Source organism: Chaetura pelagica, unplaced genomic scaffold (genome assembly GCF_000747805.2).
Source record: "Chaetura pelagica isolate M959 unplaced genomic scaffold, ChaPel_1.0 scaffold120, whole genome shotgun sequence".
Taxonomy (NCBI): domain Eukaryota; kingdom Metazoa; phylum Chordata; class Aves; order Apodiformes; family Apodidae; genus Chaetura; species Chaetura pelagica.
The window spans coordinates 1,011,817-1,029,738 of NW_009951952.1; positions in this window are offsets into that span (position 1 = coordinate 1,011,817).

The window sequence follows — 17,922 nt, forward strand, 5'->3', positions numbered from 1 at the left end:
CACACACGTGTGAGAGGCTGAGCAGCACCTCTTCTGCCCTTGTGCCCAGAGTGGGAGGAGGGAGCCCCTCAGCCCTGTTCCTTGAGGGGACTAAGTCACCTGCCTGGGTGATCCTCTCCAGCCACATGCATAGAGCACCTCAGAGGCTGGGCAGGCTGGAAGTCTTACCTGAGGAGGTGATAGGTTTTCCCTCTGCTGAAATGACTCAGCTCCTCACTGGTGCAGTGAAATGCCTTGCACAAACCTCATCTGCTTCCAGCCCCATCTTCAGCCCATCCTGCAGACTCCTCTGTCATCAGATGCTCTTCCCCCGCTGCCCCCTCAGCATGGGCTGAGGCTGCAGGGGCTCAAAGGGTCCCTCTCTCTCACCAGGACTCACTCTCTGCCTCACAGAAGCTCCATGAGCTGCCTGTTTTTCTTCCAGCTTCCTGAAACACCAACTCCCTGGTCCTAGTCCTTTCCTATCACCGTTCCCCGTTATATCCCTCTTGCCCACCTGCCCATGTTGACTTCCTGCGCTTCCAGTCTAGGCCTCTCCCTGCCTCCTTCCCCAGCACCTCCCTTCCTTCCCAGACTTCAGCCTTGCCTCCTTTCCCAGCACCTTCCCAGAACCCTGTTCTCTGACAGGGGGATGGACGGGGGAGCTGCAGGCTGAACAAGGACAGCAGAGATGGAAGGAATGGATGCAATCATTTAAATCAAAGAAGAACACCTAAAAACTGTAAGACCACCTCCAGACACGTCAAAAATCACCCCAACAAGTGGTAAAAACCAAGCATGAGGTAATGCTGACCACTGTGACTTCCCGGGAAAGCAAGCAGCTCAAGAAAGACATTATGAAAACATCTCCCCAAGCTGGGATTCCCTCCAGCTGAGTGTCTTCTATAACCTGCAATAAATTATCCCATTGTGGAAAAAAATAAATAAATTAATTAATTCAGCTGGGAGTGCCTGCCAGGGCAGGGGTTTGGCAGGGAGCTGGAGTGCTTGCCTGCCTTCCCTGCTCCAGGAGCTTCTCCAGAGTCGGGGCTGGAGGTTGGGACTCCACACAATCCAGTTCTGCCCTTCTCCCTGTGCCTGTCCGGTTGGTTCCCACCGCTCTGGGTGCCTTGGCAGGGCTCCCTGTGAGAGGCAGCCCAAGGCTGTGGGCACCAGGGCTGTGAGCCTTGGTGCACAGGGCACTGGCAGCTGAAGCCAGGTGTGTCTCTGCTCCCTGCCGAGGGGCTGGGGCTGGGCAGGCAGCCGCTCCATTAGCAGCAAAGCACAACCTGCATCTGCCCGTGAGGAATCGCCCTGGAAGCAGCAACCGCGCTTTTCGGCGTCGTGTGAAGGGGGCTGAGTGGTTCCCTGGGCTCCTTCCTGCCCTGATCCTCAGAGGCAGGGCTGACCCTTCACTGAGGGCTGCTGTGTGGCCAAGTGCACGTTGCTCTCAGCGAGCAGCCCGTTCCGTGACGCGTTCCACATTGATCCAAAGCCCAGCTCTCTCTGGGAGTGACCAGAATACAAGCAAAACCATCTACAACTTCAGATCAATCCCCACGAGGGATCTGGCAGGGAACCAAACGCCAGCCTCTGCTCTGAGGACCTGTCCCACAGCTCTGTGGCTTCCAGTCAGAGCTCCAGCGGCAGGGGGGGGGGGGGGGGCCAGCCTAGTTTGAAGCTCAAACTTCACCAACAGCTGGACAGACCATGAGGGTGCAACAAACAAGCAAGCAAACAAGCCTGGGGTGACTCATTTTCTGAGTGCCAGAGGAACATGGTGTGATGTCCATAGCAGGCACTGGTCAGATCTGCATTACAGCCTGGCCTGTCTGAAGAGATGGTTGGTTTCTCAGTTAGTTTGCCTAAGGAAGGATGATGCTTGGACAGGCAATGTGATTCCCTCAGGTTCTATCACAAGCCTTGGTAAAGTGGCCCAGAAAGTAGCAGCTTTTTGAACCCTTTGTAAACCAAGGGGCAGTTAGTGGTGGGTGCCCTCTGCTAGTGGCAGGGGACTCGAACTAGCCAGGCTAGTGCCCTGTCAGTGCACACACCTCTGGCTGAATTTGTTCATTAACTGAAACATCACGGGCTTTCACACCTGCAGGTGCCCTGTCAGTGCACACAGCTCTGGCTGAATTTGTTCATTAACTGAAACATCACGGGCTTTCACACCTGCAGTGGAGGTTTGTGCTTGTCTCATCACATCGATACAGACCCATTTGTTGACACCACAACGAGCTATTTATGCCCAAAATGGTTTCTCTCTGATGCCTTTTTCTGCTTTGCCAACTCCTCTCCTGGGTGACACGGTGCATCTGAGTGAGTGTCACATACATGAGGTCCCAGGCTCTGCCCAGCACTGCCCTGCCTTGGCTGGATCCACAGCAGGAGCTGCAAGAGGTGGCACAGATGTTCCTTATTCCAAGCATTAGGGCCTCCAAGACCAAAAAAGTCCTGGCTCAGTGGGGGTTTCATGTAGCTGCTCAGACTGGCCAGCTGACTTGTAGCTGGTGACACGGGGCAGTGATTCCAAGTGTAGCAAATGAGGAAGAGGCAGGTTTTCCCCTGGTACCTGCAAGTTAGAGGAGGGCTTGGATGAAATGGTGACTGTGCATAACAATGTCTGTTCCAGGGTTCTGGTGACAGTTCTGTGCTGACACTCAGGCAGTCCTGTGGAAAGAAACAAATTGCCTAACTAAAATACAAGGAGCTGAAGCTGTCAAGTGCAGGCCTTAAAGGAGAGACTTATGAGGGAACAGGAACATGAGGGAGGACAGGAAAAGGCAGGGTGAGGAGGGAGTGGGCAGAAGCAGAAATCATGGCTAGGATTAAAAGATGGGGCAGGAAGGGGAAATAGGGTTCAGAGGAAGGGATCAGGACGGAAATCTAGAGCTAGGGGGCTTTAAAAGAGCTGGATAAATTAAGGCAAGATGGGAGAAGCAGGGGTCTGGAAGCTCACGGGTCTCAGGGTGCTGCTGATGCTGAAGCCTTTGTTCAGCCTGATCCCTGTGTCCCAGACTCCCCTGATCACCCAGGAGCAGCAACTGGGTCCCCCCCCGTCTGCCTTCTGGAGAAGGGAAAGCAGGCATGGCTGCACACAGCCATGGCTCAGCCCCCAGAGCTCAGCCTCACTGCTGCAGCCCAGACCTGGCCCAGGGAGTGTCAGAGGTGCAAGACTGTCATAAAACGTAGGTCAGGGGGTGAAAGTCCCTTTTGCAGATGGAAAGGGCTCAGCCCTCCTGACAATCCCTCCAAAGGATCATGCATAAAAAAGCTCCCTTTTCTAAGGCAAATTTTTTGGTCATCATCTTCCAGGAGCTGAGGTGGAGGCCACATTGTCTGATCCACAGGGACACTGAGAAATAAGTCATAAGGGCAGCTGCCTGAACATGCCCAGCACTGAGACCACTACAAATGGGGCTGCTGGTGTCTGCCCTTGGGCTCCCAGAACCAGTGTTCTGGCCTCTGGCCTTCACCCCTAAAGGACAAGAACAGTACCAGCTGGAGTGGTGCATGGTCACAGAGGAGTCCCTCAGACTCTGAGACAAGTGTCACCGTGCTGGAGGGGAGGGATACCATCCAGGGGGCTTGAAGGGTGGGCTCATGCAAACTGCATGAAGTTCAACAAAGCCAAGGGAAAGGTTCTGTACCCAGGTCAGGGCAGTCCCAAGCACAGCTACAGGTTGGGTGGAGAATGGATTGAAAACAGCCCACAGGAAAAGAACTTGGGGGTGTTGGTCGATGAGAAGCTCAGCATGAGAGCCAGCAATGTGCACTCATAGCCCAGAAAGCCAAATGCGTCCTGGGCTGCATCCAAAGAAGTCTGGCCAGCAGGGCCAGAGACGTGGTTCTGCCCTTTAACTTGGCTCTCCTGACACCCCACCTGGAGTGCTGTGTCCAGTTCTGGAGCCCCCAACACAAGAAGGACATGGAGCTGTTGGAGCAGGTCCAGAGCTGGGACATGAAGATGATCAGAGGGCTGGAGCAGCTCTGCTCTGAAGACAGGCTGAGAGAATTGGGGCTGTTCAGCCTGGAGAAGAGAAGGCTCCAGGGAGACCTCACAGCAGCCTCCCAGTGCCTGAAGGGGCTACAGGAAAGCTGGGGAGGGACTTTTTACAGGGGGTTGTAGTGAGAGGACAAGGGGGAATGAATTAAAATTGAAAGAAGGGAGATTTAGGTGAGACATTAGGAGGAAATTATTCATTATGAGGGTGGTGAGGCACAGGCTGCCCAGGGAGGTTGTGGAGGCCTCATCCCTGGAAGTGTTCAAGGCCAGGCTGGATGTGGCTCTGAGCAACCTGATCTACTGTGAGGTGTCCCTGCCCATGCAGGGGGGTTGGAACTAGATGATCTTTAAGGTGCCTTCCAACCCAAACTATTCTGTGATTCTATGATACTAGAAAGCCCTGAAAGAATGATACAGGAGGAAAGCGTTTTTCAAAGATGAAGCGAAGGATGCAAACGTGAAGGAGTGAGGAGCAGCATGATGCAGCAGGCACCATCCCCTGCACCAGAAGGGCCTGGTGGAAAAGCAGAGCATGGCCATGCAGTCACAGAGTGTATCCACGCAGCCATCAGGACGGCGGGTGAAGGAAGAGGCTTGGACTTCCACAACTTCTGAGCTGACTCTGCACCCTGGGTGGTTGCTGCCATTTATTTTCTTCTCCTTTGCCACCTGAAGGGATTTCTCTGCACGGTTCAGTGCACAAATGATGTTGTGCCCCAACCCGGGCTGAGCCTTCTTGTGTTTTGTTTCAATATGCGGAATCGTCTGCGGCTCCACGTGACGTCTTATGCAAACAGCTCCCTGTGTTACTGGGCATCTTTAAAATTAATTTGATCACAACTCTGACTCTGAAGCCATTGTTTAGATGGAACACTCACCCAGCTCTCCTGATCCTTCCAGTTACCTCAGGAGCAGCAGCCTGAGCCTCCCCCACTCGCCGCGGCCTCGATCCAACCTGCGCTGGAGGTGGGGATGCTGACATGAAGGTCGTGGTCCAGGCCTCTGCTGAGTTTTCCAGTCAGCACACTCAGAGAGTGAGTATTGAACAGGGAAGCTGCAACACCAAACTCCTGCCTGGGAAGGGACATGGACTGACAGGGAGGGATTTTTAATCCCTGCTAGGCTCTGGACAAGGACATGTCACTCAGCCGCTCAATAGCTCCCTGAACGTCCAAAGGCATCTGGGCTTAGAAATAAGCACTGGTGTTACAAGGTCAGGAATTGCAGTTGCTTTCTGGAGAAGCTTGTTTCTGAAAGATCTGGTCTTTATGGCAGTGGATCTGTAGCTACAGGCTTTACATGTAGGTGCCCCATGTTCTTACAAAGATCAGGTTCCATTAAAAACATCTCCTAACCACCCCAGCCCCAGCACAGGCAGCAATACAACATCTACATTGATCTCTGAGCACAAACAAGCCATTTCAGCAACATTCTTCATGCTAATTTTCCCTTTTCTCTTCTACCTATGAGTCAGCAGCTAGGCTTGAAACCCCTGACCTTCATCACTGAGGAAGACACAGATGTCACTCCAGCAATCTTCATCTTCTGTTACAAAACAGGAAGGGAACTGTCAACCCCCGAGTTTGCTGTGACTCTCGTTTCATCCCCAGCTCTTGTCATCCACTCTGTCCTGGCAGTGAAGTGTTTCCTGCCAGACTTGCTGCTCTGGGTGCAGCTGGGTGGCTGGAAGCAGTGCTGTGTCCCATGGCTGCTGGTGTCAAGGGCTGGAGGGAGAAGGGCAGGAGGTGCTCTGAGGCAGAAGCCACGGGTTCACTGCAGCACCCAGCCTGTGGCTGCCCTGGGAGAGCTGCTGTCATCTTTCCCCTCATCATCTCATCATCCCCCAGCTGCTCCCAGGGCATCCCCTTCTCTCATCCCCTTTTGCCACCCTGTACAAAGCTGGTCTCATCCCACTGCCTGCCCTCCCTGGGGAAGGAGGGAACAACGGGCCCTGCTCCAGGCTGAGGACAGTGGTGGAGCTGGCCTCAAAGCCCCCAGCTGCCCAGCTCACAAGCAGACCCTCCCCTGGCTGTGGTGTGCAGAAGCCCCCTCTTGCTCCTCACAAATCCCCTCAGATCTTCAAGACACCCACCCATCAGTCCTGGGCCTGCCTGTCACATGCTGTCCCCTCCAATCTCCATGCTAGGGCTGGAGGCATCTGGGATGTCTATCCAGAGCTCCCTGGGCAATCAGAACCCTACAACCCTGTTGGCAGTGTCCCCAGAACACTGTCCATCCCCAGGGCCCCACATAGCCAGTACTGCTTCCAGGTGAGCCTCAGGCACCCAGCTCAGCTTGTGCTGCATTAGGAGCAAAGTTGTGATGACAAAGTCCTGCAGCTGGATGAGAAGAGGGGCTGGCAGGGAGCTCCTGCCCTGTGGCAGGCAACCCCAGGGCTTACTCTTGTTCAGAGACTTCCAGTCCTAAAACAAGTTCAGACTCTGGCCTCACTGCTGCTGTAGAAAGGCTGTTCCAAGTCCTTGCACTGGCAGGTAGGAAGCTCCTTCCAGTTTCCAACCCCAGTGTACCCAGGGCCCAGCCTGTGGTAACTCATTCCTGTGCCAGCACTGTGCTTAGCCTTGTATTCAATGTCACAGCCCTGTGTTAACACAGAGTTAATGTAGCTTGGTGATAGCTTGTTCCTTCCCAGAACATGATGTTCATCAAAACCCAAACTTGTGGAAAAACAGGACATTTAGAGTTAAAGTACATGCCCAGGCAATCTTACTGCTGCTCCTTCTGAGCTGGCACTGCCAGAGGATCTGCCAGCCCTCTGTCTGGTGAGGGTAAAGCCTTCTGAGGTGCCCAGAAGGAGCATTGCCTGAGACATGTGGCAGGACTGTGAGCATGGGAGGGGGTGAGCAAGGAGGGGAGAGCCAGCCCTTTGTGGGCAGGCAGGGGACATGCCCGAGTGCCACCTCTGTGGGCAAAGTGTTTCTGTCCATGGGAGACACAGGCCCTCTCACTGCAGTGCTTTCAGGGACAGAAGGAGAGGACAGGTGATGAGAATGTCCTGGGGTAAAGATTTCACCAGGCTCCATCCCCTCTGCAGCAGTACAGAAAGGGAAAACGTCCTGGCAGGGGTGAGGTGGTCCAAACACAGCCGTGTGGCATCAGTCCTCTGAGCAGATCCAACACCAGGGCTCCCTGGGAGCACAGCCCAGCCCAGCATGCTGCAAAGTCACTGGGGTGAGGGAGATGCCATCTCCAGCAGCCAGTGCAGCTACCCCAGCAGACTCAGCTCTGCCACAGCTGGAGAGAACTCACACAGTTCCTGGCAGCAGCCAGCAAAGCTGTTTGCCCTTTCAGGTGCTTGCAGTCGTGCTGCTTTGCCACCCAGGCGCTGTTCCTAAGGTGAAGGATGCTAGGAGGTTGTCATGAGCTTCACCCTCCACCCTGGGCTCTCCAGAGTAAGAGCAGGGAATTCAGGCCAGGATTGCCAGCAGTTCCACGGAGATGCACAGTGGAAAAAAGGGCCAGGGATGAACATTTTGGCAGTTTTAACACATGGTGGTTGTGTTGCATCCCTGCTGCTGCCATTTCCAGCTCCCCCTCCTCACTAGATTAAACTATTAGTGCTTTAGAAGCTCCTAATATTTAAAAAAAGCTTTTCTAGTCTTTGTTACTGGGCAGGCATTTCCTAAAAAGTGCTTTACAGGAGGTGAAGTGTGAAGTGCAGCCACAAACCAGGTCCTGCCCTAGACAGGCTGATCAGCATTCTCCTGTCCAGACAGGCTTCGTGCTGGGCTCCTGATCTCCAGCAGTTTCCAGATGTCAAGCAGCATTTCTTGAATTTATCACCTACCTTCCATAGTTCTTACATGTGGATTGTGCACAGGACCTTCCCTCTGCCTAGAATGGACCCCTTGCTGACCTGGAAGGGCAGCTGGCCCTTGCACATGCAGGTGATGGGAGCTGCTTGGGGAGAAGCTGGGGCTGTCACCTAGCAGACCTGAAAGGCTCCACTTACAGAAAAAGGAGAGAGGGAATGAGCAGAGAGTGATTTCTCAGGTGACAGATGCTCCCCAGACAGAGCCAAAGGCTTCTGTGACAGATGCTCCCTTCCTTGTGAGGCTGCAAGAGCCCCAGGTGAGCACAGTGCTGAGGGAGTCCCTGGGAAACACAAGCATCCTTGCTAAAATGTCACAAAAGATTTTCTAGGAAAGTCTTGAGCATCTAGGTATGAATGAGAACTGCCCTGAGGATGTGGAGATCACCACAGCCTGCCTAGGAGGAGGGGCTCTGCCAGCCAAGTGGGAAGAAAGCACTGGAACCTACAGAGTGCTACTGGCTGCAGCTCTGGCCTCACCTGCTCTGACCCAGGAACTCGCTGCTTCCAATGAGGGATTGGGCAGGAAACCTGTGCTCCAGGGGGAAATCTCTCCAGGCAGGAAGCCTGGTAACTTCTGGATTTCCTAAAGCCGTATTTAAAGTGAGAGGTTTTTCCATCTGGAGAAACATTAAATAATCCAGTAGCTCAAATTTTGGGTCTATCAAGAGGTCTCAGGAATATCCTGAATAGTGGTAAACTACCCAGAAACCAGACTTGTACTGTGGAGTGTGAGGAACACCAAGATGGAATGTGCAAAATGAGAAAAGGACGGTGCTCTGTCAAGAAGACAGAAGAAGCTGGACATGTTTGCCTCCAAAACTGAAGAACTTCATCAAATCCTGATGGGATGCACCCACCAGTGCTGAAAGAGCCGGCAGATGTCATTGTGAGATCTCTCTTTATGATCTTTGATTGATCATAGTGACTGGCAGAAGTACCCAAAGATTGGAGGTAAGCAAATATCACTCCTATCTTCAAGAAGGGCAAGAAGAAGGACCCACGGAACTACAGGCCAGTCAGTCCAACCTTGATCCCTGAGAATGTGATGGAGCAGCTAGTCCTGGAAACCATTTGCAGGTACATGAACAACAAGACAATCATCAGGAATATTCAGTGTGAATGAAGTTCAACAACAGGAAATGCCAAATCCTGCACCTGGAAAGGAACAATCCCATGCATCAGTATGTGCTGGGGGCCACCCAGTTGAGAAGCAGCTTGGAAGGATGTAGAGATCTTGGTGGACACCAAGTTGAACAAAAGCCAGCAACATGCCCTTGCCACAAGGTCAATGGTGTCCTGGGATGAATTAGACAAAGTATTGCCAGCAAGTCAAAGGGAGGTGATGCTTCCACTCTGCTCAGCTCTGGTAAGGCCACATCTGGAGTCGTGTCCAGTTCTGGGCTCCCTAGTACCAGAGAAGCATGGACATACTGGAGAGAATCCAATGAAGAAAATGAAGGTACTGAAGCATCTCTCCTATGAGGAAAGGCTGAGAGAGCTGGGACTGCTCAGCCTGAAGCCAAGAGGGCTCAGGGGGATCTTATCAATGTGTATAAACACCTGAAGGCAGGGTACAAAGAGTACAGAGCCAGGCTCCTTTCAGTGACAGGTCTAAAGACAATGGGTACTAACTGGGGCACAGGGAGTTCCTTCTGAAGACCAGAAAACCCTTTTTTACTGTGAGGATGACCAAGCAGTGGCACAAGTTGCCCAGAGAGGTTGTGCAGACTCTCTCTTTGGAGATATTCAAAAGCCATCTGGATATGGTACAGGACAACTGGCTCTAGATGGCTCTGCTTGAGCAGGGGGAGGTTGGACCAGATGATGATCAGAGGTTTCTTCCAACCTCAACCACTCTGTGATCCTGTGAAACTACATGCTGGCAATGGTCCCTGAAGAGTGCAGCCCTCCAGCCATGCTTGGGCTTTAGTCAGGCAGTAGCAGTAGTAGCTGGATTGAGCCAAAACTGCAGCAGCAGTGCAACCAAACGTGTGGCTGCAGGTGCCCTGCGTCCCAGGGCTGTGTAATCTGCAGCAAAAAATACAGTCATGACTCCTGGGAGACCAGGTCAGGAGATGGCAGGCTGGGGCTGTCCACAGCTGTGCCTTCTTGCAGCAAGGGCAGGGTGACTTCCCTGTCCCAGAGGTGGAGGTGGAATGAGGAAGAAGGACAAGGTGACAGGGAAACCATCTGCAATTTGCTCTGATTCTCATCAGGAACTGCCCCCTCCCGCCACATGGGTACACACCTTCCCTGCTGGGGGAAAGGAAGTGCCCAGGTATGTGACACAGATTGAGAAACAGCAGAAAGCTTGCAAGATGTGCTGTGACTAGGGAACAGTATGGCTGCTGAGCTTAGCTCTCCGGGAACCACAGCAGGAGGAGGAGGAAGAAGCAATCCTGGAAGACAGGCTGTCCATGGTACCCTGAGAGGCAGCAAGACAGCTGGTGAGTTTTCCCTGATCATTGTGTAAACACGGCCAAAAAATTACTTCCCTGCCTGTTATGTTTACCTGAAATATGGAAGCCCTGCCCAAAGGGATGTACTGCAGCCACTGGGAAAGCTCTGGGATACCTTAAAGGCAAAAGAGCTGCTGAAACCTGAAAAGCTGCCCAGAGTGATGCAGCCCAAGCCTTGTCACTCTGAAGACACTTCAGTGTGTCTGAGTCCATGGGAAATTCCAGAGGGGTTCCCAGACTTGATGCACTCCTCTCCTGGGAAAGTGGTCAGGGCAAACCATAAACCAGAGGGCAGAACTGCTCCCTATTACCTGCCCTCAACCAACCCAAGGGAAGATAGAGGGCGATAAAGAGAAATTTAGGGGTTGGAAATGGAAACAGGAATACTGACCCTTCCCTGTTTCAAAACTTTCAGGGCCCTAGGGCTCTAGTTCCTCTTACAGGTGCCCAGCCCTGTGCCAGGGTCACTTAAATCATAACAATCCCTGACGTTAGAGATGGTTAAAACTGTGGCAAACCATACTTTCCTGGCTTTTGGTGCTTCCCCAAGGGGCTCCTGGCAAACCCTGTTCCCCCAGAACCCAACCAGCAGATAACTTGTCTGACACTCTCTTTTATCCTGGCTGGTTTTGCCCCTCCAGCTTGCTGCAGCCTCAAGCCCCTCTCCCCCAGCCCCTCTCTCATTCTTGCCAGGCAGCAGCTGCACATATGAACTGGCTTCACTTCCAGTGTGTGCTTCAAACCTGAAAAAAACCCTACAACGTCAGTTCATCAGGAAGATCACATCAAACCCATCTAACCATCTGACAGGGTAACTAGCCTAGTGGACTGGAGGGGAGGTAGTAGATGTGACATGACTTGACTTCAAAGCTCTTTGTACAGTGAAAGACATGAAGCTCTCTTAAAAAAAACAACCCAAAAACTATGGGGAAAAAAACCCTACAGTCAGGATTGCCAAAAAATACCCACAATTGCCAAAAATACAGGCAGCTGTTTCGGGGAGATTGCTCTGTGGCAGTGGAAAGGCACTTTCCAGTGGGGCTGTGGAAATCAGCAGATCTGTTTCCATCAGTAACAGCTTAAGCTGTGGGGTAGGAAAAGCTTTTTAGAGTAGGAAAAGCTTTTTAAGTATATAGCAAAAAAAATGCTGGACTACATTGGCTGAGGTAGCTCTGTCACTAGAGGCTGTTGAGAACAAATATCTGCTCAACAAATATCTGTCAGGGAAGAGTTGTGCTTACTTAATCTTGTTGCTGGGTCAGAAGGATGAATGAGATGATTGCGTGAGGTCTTGTCCCAATTTCATTTCTCCCAATTAAATTAAATACATCTCAGGAATCACTGGCAGAAGCAGGGCACAGCAAGCTGTGCTCACTGCATCCCCCGAGTCCCCTGTTAGACCAGCACTAACCCCATCCAGGTGTAAAGCAGGTTGGGGACCTATCACTCATCCCTCTGATGCTGGAAACCAGCACCACAAGACCCTTTTGGCTCTGCTGTCTGCACAGGCTTGTGTGGTGCATTGAGTTCAGATGGGGTTTTGTGCATTTCTCTGAAGAACTCAGCCTTTTCTGGGATGCTAGGTTTTCAATTTCCTTCCTCAGAGGCGTGTGGGGGTGGGTGTTCTGCAAAAGAAACACCAAGCAGTCACCTGAACACAAGGCTTTGGGTCTCTTACCCCTTAAGGAAAAACTCCTGGGGGGATGGAGCAGGAAAATATGGGACTGCAGGTCTATGTCCAGCACCTTTCTTCTCATGCTGCATTTGTTGTGCTAACCTGCTCTGCCTGCCAAGGAAGCACAGCACATTGCAGGGAGGTAAATCTGTGCAGCCTTAAAAAGAGCCAGACTCTGAAGAGGAAAGGACTGTCTGACCCAGTCAAGGCCAAACTCCTTCCCTTCTATAACAGCTCATTTAGCTCACATCCCTGTATATAAAATGGATTTCTAGAGAGAAATTCACCCATGGAGAAGGACTTCGGAGTCCTGGTAGACAGCAAGTTCTCCATGGGACAGCAATGTGCCCTTGTGGCCAAGGCGGCCAGTGGTATCCTGGGGTGCATGAGGAGGAGTGTGTCCAGCAGGTCGACAGAGGTCATCCTCACCCTCTACTCGGCCCTGGTGAGACCTCACTTGGAGCGTTGTGTCCAGTTCTGGGCTCCCCAGTTCAAGAGGGACAGGGATCTACTTGAGAGAGTCCAACAAAGGGCTATGAGGGTGATTAAGGGCCTGGAACATCTGTCTTATGAGGAAGGGCTGAGAGACCTGGGGCTTTTCAGTCTGGAGAGAAGATTGAGGGGGGATCTAATTAATGTCTATAAATACATGAGGGTTGGGCATCAAGGAGGCAGGGACGAGCTCTTTTCACTTGTGCCCTGAGATAGGATGAGGGGAAATGGATCCAAAGTCAAGCACAGGAAATTTCACCTCAGCATGAGGAAGAAATTCTTTACTGTGAGGGTTATAGAGCACTGGAACAGGCTTCCTGGAGAGGGTGTGGAGTCCTCTTCTCTGGAGACTTTCAAGACCTGTCTGGATGTCTTTCTGAGTAAAAGCCCTAGTTTTTGGTCCTGCTCTGGCAGGGGGGGTTGGACTTGGTGATCTTCGGAGGTCCTTTCCAATCCCCAACATTCTGTGAGTCTGTGATCTCAGCCTTTTGCTAAGCTGAAGAAGCCAAACCCTTTCCACATCCACTCACACAGAGCAGGGGGAGGCACAGAGACAGCCTCTGTTCTTCTGGCTGCCCACACTGCTGCCAGCCATGAGCCCACTTTCAAACAGGGGTGACAAATTGCAGAGAGCATCCTAAAGAAGATGAACGTAATATCTCTTTAAGGCTGTTGTTTTTGTGATCATGTCACATTGCAGCTTCATAATCATCTTGTGCATGATGAATGCGCCCAGATCTGTCTTTTCTTCTGTCATTTCCAACCAGGACTCTCTGTGTGTAAAAGACATTCCTGTTAGGAGGAGTGAAGAACTGGACTTCACGCTTCTCTGCTCCAGATCGTGAGTAATTCCTCTAAATGCATTTAATCAGCAAACTTCCCTTCCACACTGATTTTTTTTTGCTGAGCAAAAGCCAGTCCTGCAAGCAGAATTACTCCCAAGGCCAGTAACATTCCTCCATGGTGGCAGTTCCCTTTTGACTCCACACATCATCTGCCTTTCCCCACCATTTTCCCCACCTAAAATTCTCCTACTCATGCCTTTCACTTCAGCTTATCTACCTGCCTTCCAGCCTTTACCATATCCAACGTCCTACTGAAATCCAGCTAGATTAGACTCACTGATCTCTCTTTTTTTTTTTTTTTCCATCCAGGTGAGGGAAAGGAGGTAAAGAAAAGGCTCAAGTTAAGGGCACTCAGCGCTTTTGTTGATAACCCATTCTGTATTTGATTCCATTTTCCACTTACTGCTGTAGCTTTAATTTTGTTTTCCTCCTGTAATTTGTTCTTAACCTTACGCTCTGCTGAGACTAGACTAATGGGTTTGCAGCTGCCCAGAGTACTTGGTTTTCTCTCTTCCTGAAATATAGCTCCCTTCTTCCAGCCCTGGCATGCTTATCCTGAATTTGATGGATATGCTGCAAATCTTTGCTCCCAAACCTGCAGTTTCTTCAATCAGTTTGGAAAAAACCCCACCAACATGGAAGCGAACTGGTGAGCTCTAGTCTTGCCACAATAGAGTCTCCTGAGTTCTGCTTCTGCCTTAGGACAATAATGTCTGTTCTCCCACCCTTCTACCCTCTTCTCCAACCTTTCTCAGCATCATCCTTCTCACTGAGAAATGATACCAGGCAGCTGGAAAGGCCCTGAGGTGTGAGCGCTGATGGTGGAGTGAGGAGTACATCAGCCCAGCACCCACCACCAGCCTTTCCTGGGGGGTTCAATGTTATGGGTTTTTACAGCTTTTAGCATTTTTTACAGGCTAGTGGACAGGTGCGTTTCTCAGGAAGGGGGAACTGGTGAAGTGACTGCTGCATGGGAACAGAGATCCCCTGGAACTCATTCTCTGACTGTATAGAAACGTGCAGACACCTAAGCCAAGAATGTGAAGGAGTTGTTAAAGTTCTCTGCTTCTGAAGAGCTGAAGGTAGAGGTGGGGGAAAAAAAACCTCCTAGATCCTTCAGTCTAGTTTTCAATGACATTTTTGTGACTGCTGCTGTTCAAAAGAACATGGATGTCACAGCTTAGGGGGTCACCCCCACACCAAACAGGTCCCGCTGTTAAGAGATTCACCTGTACTTGTGTGAATCCAGCTCAGCCCCAACAAGTAGGGCTACAGGTGGTGGCAAGCCAGCTGGAGAAGAGATGTTCACGTGGAAGGGCTTTGCAGATGCCAGCACTGCTGTCAACATAGATGCATTTCCACAGGGCCAGGAAGGCATACTACCCTTCTGGCTTCCAGTATAGCTCATGCCATATCAGCAGCACAAAATCACTGATCCACAGCAAAAAATCAGGTGGGAAGGGACCTGGAGAAGTCTCTAGTCCAATCCCCTGCTCACCACAGGGTAACTCCAAAGCTAGACAAGGTTGATCAGGGCATTGTTCACACAACTTCTGAATATGTCCAAGGGTGGTGATTCTTCAGTCCTTCTAGGCTGCTGTTCCACTGCTGAACTGCTCTTAAGGGGGGAAAAAAAAAATCCCTTATACATGCTTAGAATATCCCTTGTTGCAATTTCTGTCCATTGTTTCTTGTCCTCTCACTATGGCCCCTTCTCAGAGTCTGGATCCATCTTCTCTGTAAGTTTAGTTTAGGTAGGAGCAGCTCCATCTTCTCTACAACTTGCCTTTGGGTAGGAGCAGGCAGTGATTAGATGCCCCCTTGGCATTCTGTCTTGAACAAACCCAGCTCCTCCAGCCTTCTCCTCACTCACTGAGTGCTCCAGCTCTCCATTGCAGGGTTCTTTTGCTTGGCCATGCTAACACTTCATCAACATCTGCCTTGGGCATCATCTTCCAGGTCGGGCCTCACAACTCTCAAATGGATGGGAATAATATTTTCCCTCAATCTGCTGGTTACACTTTGCTAATGCAGCCCAAGCTGCAGGGATCCTTCATTGCTTGAAGGGCTCACTGCTGGATCATGTTCAAAATGCTTCTTGATATTTTTTTGTGGTGATCTAATAACATCCATTTTTGCTTAAGCCTGTATCACCACCTTCTCTGTAGTGATAACCTCACCGGAACAGGTTTTGCCTGTACAAGCATGGTGTGCTTTGGCTGTGATCAGACATGAGAGATCCCTCTCAGGCACTTGTGATGTCACTGTGGTATTTTTCCCTGTGCTGAAGGTCTTCAGGCACAGCCCTTCTAGCTGTGGACACATCCACTGAAACATTTGCCTCCTTCCAAATGATGGAATTTGTATTCATGGCACATTGCCCATGAGGTTCAGTAACTAACTGACCTTACTACACCAGCCAAATGAACTTGGTCTGCAGCTGAGGTTGATCAGTCCCAGATTACCCCATTCCTTCCAACAGGGACCCCCACACTCTCCAGTTCCAGAGCAACCTACTTCTTTCAGAGGAAAAACAGTGGATCATTGTTGCATGTGCTTGTAATTCCAAAGCATATCCCAGGTGTGTGGTTTCTGCTCCTTTCCCATAGATACCAGATGCCACTAAAACACAACGATTCAGGCAACCAACCACAGGCAGGATAACACACTCTATAACTCTCTAACCAGAGAAGCTACCAAACAGGGAAAGATGCAATTTATTTCTATGCAGTGGGAAAAAAACAACAACCCAGGAATGACGTGCTGAAATGCTCTCTGCTGTGTGCTGCCAGGGAATGTAATCAGCTGATTGCCAAAGAGATACCAGTTCCCTGAAAGAGTGAGGACAACATGCCTTGCTGAGAAATGTACTCATGAGATACAATACCAGCTTCAAGATAAACTTAGTGTTGTCCCACAGGTAGATGAAAATGTGGGCAAGAATGAACAGCCACCATCCTGACATCCTACATCATCACACCTTTCAAGCCCATCTGTCCATCCCTGCCCACTGCTCAGGGACCACCCCATAATTCAGGTACTACTGCAGGCAACTTACTGAAGGCCAGGTCTCCCAGCCCTAGAAGCCAGCTAAGCAGGATGCCATGAAACAAAGTCCCACCTAGATGAATGGGCCAGCCCCTGTGAACAGCACAGCAGTTTACACAGATGCAGCAGACAGAAGGTGTTCAAGCACGATGGCAGCATAAGCAGATGGTCTGTAGTCATTATTGAAGGTCCAGGGTGGTTGCCTTGTGTTAGGGTGCTGAGGAAGGGGAGAGAAAGAAATAAGGCAAGCTGAAAAAGCAGGGAAGAGCTGGGTTGGAACAGTCAGATGTGACTGTGGAGGAGGGAAGAAGGATGGGGGATGGAGCAGGCAGCCAGCGGGGAGGTGTGTGCCTGCCACCCTCCTGGGTCAAAGCTGTGCAGAAGAGCTTGTTAAAAGGGTTGTGAGAGAGAAACTGCTGTAGCAGCTTTGGGCTCAGCTGGCTTTCTCCACACATTTTCTCTTCTGAGCTTGTCAGGAGTTGGTGACCTCAGCAGGAGGTGAGCACCCAGCTGTGCTACTTGCATGCTCCTGCTCCCAGGAGGGAGGCCCCACTAACCTCCACCTACCGCCCCCAGCGGGGCTCTGGTACCGCCTGCAGCTGTTTTTCCATTGCTGCTGGCTTATTTTCTTGCTGCACAACCATAAACCTCTCTCAGTCACTCCCTTTCCAGCTACCAGCCCGGGCTGGCAGTGTAACGGGGTGGGTCCCCTGGCTGGTGCAGGGTGGCTGCCCCTCCTGGCACAGCTCGAGCCCTGGGATGGCAGGGCTCTGAACCACAGGAACTTGTCCAGATGGAGACTGCACCAGAGCTGAATTGTCTAAAGAAACGAGCTGGGCTGGAAGCAGCCACTGGGCCTGAGGATCTCAGCTGGTAGTTGTTATGAAATGCCAGAAGCCCTAAGCACATTCCTGTGGGATATGGGCACACCTCAGCAGGGAGAAACCTGTGCTGGCAGCCAGGACACTCCTCCTTGGTGCAGAGAAGGAGCAAGGGCAGGCAGGATGGGTAAAGGGGGTGGCAACAGAGATCTGGGAGAGCGAGGAGATCAGCTGCACTCCAGAGATGCACACCCGTATTTCTGACTTTGCCTCCTCCTAAGGGAAGGAGATAAGAGAAATCAAGTGTCTGTGACAGATGTTAGTCACGCTGCCTCACGTGCTGCTGAAGGGTGCTCAGCAGCTCGGGGTGGGAGGGGGAGCAGAAAACTCCAGGCAAGGTAAGAAAAAAATTAACCACTTTGTCCCACTCCTCAGCTGGCAATTTCAACTTCTCCTTTTCCAGGATAGGGCATTTTGACAAGCCCTTCTAGATACCAACACCTCTTCTTTGATGAGGCTCTCAGTCCTGTTTCTTTCTGGGCAGCATGCAGGTTTGAAGGAGGAGAGCCAAAAGGCCACCAGGGGACTCTAGGGCAAAGAGGCAGAAGAAGCATCAGAGCCAGGCCAGAGTTTCTTTTTCAAGGCACAAGTTTGAATACATTTGCCACGTTGCAGACTCAGGAGAGAAATGTCACCTTCAGAGGTGATCTGACAATCACAAAACCAAATTACACACAGGACGTGGGGGGGGGAAGAAAGAGT